Below are 2,644 nucleotides of genomic sequence, written 5' to 3' on the forward strand. Positions count from 1 at the left end.
CGCTAAGAGACCGTCTGCAAATTACGTGAAATTGGATGAAACGTGAACGATTGTTTTTCAGTTTTGGTTTTATCGTTGTTAATTAAATGTAAACATAGATTGTGCATTTACGATTTTAAAACGTACAGAGATACTGTTTTAGTGTTTAAAAAAACAAAGAAGTTTGAATAATCTAATCGTGTGTTCACCGTCTGCACATTGTTGGGATGTAATTTTTCACTGTGCCTTACTTGGGAACTCTTACGATCTCATCTTCCTATTGCTTATCTGCATGTTTTGTTTTACTGGAGCGATCCGAAGGTAGAGGGTTTATTATGCGTTTTTATTCATGTACAACAAAGTTAATTGTCATGAAACCTAACTGAAGAAGTTTCGGCTGCGCAGAAATGCACGCCTGCAGGTGGACTTGCGCGCTGTATCACATGCGTTTAAAATACGTGTGGTGATACGATAGCTTGTTTGTTTGTTTATTTATAAACTGTGTTCCCTTGTTTTGCAGAATAAAGTGAAAGCTGATTTAAGGTAATATCTTATCTGTGTATTTGTTTTGTTTATATATATATTATCACAATGTAACCCAAGTGAATATAGCCAACTTGGTAAAGAGCGAGGTTTGTCAATGCTTTAGTATATCAGTATTGCTTTTGCACCAAAAGTTGATATTAAAAGGTAAAACATTTGCTGAAAACAATGTAGTGCTTTAGTTGTTTTTTTTTACTCCATGTTTCTTTGGTAAGTGTGCTTGTGCATTTGAACTTTATTTTAGTATTATGCATAATGTTAGGTTTGGACCGTTTGCAATCGCTATTAATGTTTGCTGAGTAAAGTTATTGTGATGATTTAAACATAAAATATTAGTAATACATTTAGTCCTCAACTATGATGTTTATCTATAATGTTCTCATTCAGCTGTAGTATTCTGATGGTCAGTTTGCATGAAAGCATTCAGAGTTTTATCATGTACATGTTTTTGCTTTGATTCAATAGTTAGTTGTTTTTTGACATGTATTTATGTAAACTGAAAATATTATTGAAGAAAAGAGTATGTTGTAAGGTAAAGTGATTTTAAATAGATATCATAGCAATGCAAACATGACTGCACATGTTTGTGCACTCTCTATCACATTTGTTTTAAATATGTTTGGTGACCAGAGGTGGTTGATTGTATTCATCTTTTAGTGTGTTTGTTTAAAAAGTGTCGTTCTCTTGTATTGCAGAAGACAGTCAAAGCAGATTTGAGGTAAGATATAGTCTTTTGACATAATAGTATCATGCACATATTTTGACATTATTTATGATGTACGTGACATGTTTAACAAATATTTAGCGTCATGTACAACTGGAAACACAATTTCAGGAAAATAAAGGAAAAAATCCTGTGCAGGATGTCTTGTTGGAAACATTTGTGTCGTGATATAATGCTTAAGACCAAATTTTCATATGTCAAATACAATTCTATCATTGATATAATACGGTGTTGTTGTAATGTGAAATATAAGTAATGTTCTTTTCAGGTGGTACTGAATTTTGTTTAAATATATAATCATGTGTCATTTTTAGTGTGCAGAATGCCACGTACAAAGAGGAGTGTGCGTTCGCTTGCAGCAAAGAAAAGGATGGCAAAGCGGACGGCTGGTGATGATGCTGGAGAGGTTCTGCCACCTCTTAAAAAAATGGCAGAGAACTCTGAACTGAACTCTGAACTGAACTCTGAACTGAACTCTGAACTGAACTCTGAATTGAACGCTAAAAACAAATTTGAACTTGTTTTTGAATCAATGTCTTTTATAAAATCTTTTCCAAAACCTATGCTTAATACTGTTCAAATGGCTGCACCAATTTGTAAACCAAATCATGAGCAAGATTCTAAAATAACCATGAATGCTGTTTTTGATTTGTTTCCTCAGAAATACTACATCGCTGGCTCTTTCCATCAAGGAGATCCTCGTTATGTCCAGAATTATGGGAAGCAATGTGCCGTTAACAGTTTAACTGCAATTCTGATGTGTAAATTGAAAAATGTTTTTCAGTGGAGCATCAGTGATATTAATTCTGTGTTATTGCATGGTGATCAATTCTATTCAGACATGGAAGCTGCTGGAAGGATCAGTGACCGCATCAACGGCTACATGTACATCGAGGAACTGCCTGACACACACACACTGAATGATTGTACTTTTGCAATAAACTATGGGACAACATTAAGTGGTTTGTTTGGTGTGACTAGATATCAGAAATCTATGCGTAATGTTTACATGTCTCTAGATAAAGCACTGACTCAAGCATTTCAGAATTTTGATGCATGTTTGGTGAATGTCCAGAGAAGCATTTGTGCAGCAGTCAAACAAGGCTCCTGGTATGCAGTCATCGATCCACATTCACGATATCCTGACGGAACCTTAGCATGTGAGGGTAAGAGTGTAGTGGTTTTCCACCGTGACATGAGATCTCTGTGCACGCATTTTAAGAAGCTCGGAGCATCACTGGAAGCTGACGGTACTCCCTTTGAAGTAACTGGGGTAAATGCAAACATGAGTGACGTGCCTTCTGTCTCTGTGTACAGTCCAGTAGTCGCGACAGATGCTGAAGCTGAACAAGCGGTAAACGCTAAAATGGAAATTGATGTAAGTCTCAATCATTGTGT

At 35.7% G+C, this 2,644-nt stretch overlaps 1 long non-coding RNA gene across 1 annotated transcript; it reads left to right on the forward strand.

Annotated features, from left to right (window-relative positions):
• The first annotated feature begins 496 nt into the window (after window positions 1–496).
• Window positions 497–1,709, forward strand: LOC306906249. Its single transcript, XR_013787817.1, has 3 exons — window positions 497–522; window positions 1,218–1,240; window positions 1,561–1,709. It is a non-coding gene; the product is annotated as an uncharacterized lncRNA (long non-coding RNA).
• The last annotated feature ends 935 nt before the right edge of the window (window positions 1,710–2,644 follow it).

The sequence above is a fragment of the Barbatula barbatula genome, assembly GCF_947034865.1.
Source record: "Barbatula barbatula genome assembly, chromosome: 17".
Taxonomy (NCBI): Eukaryota; Metazoa; Chordata; class Actinopteri; order Cypriniformes; family Nemacheilidae; genus Barbatula; species Barbatula barbatula.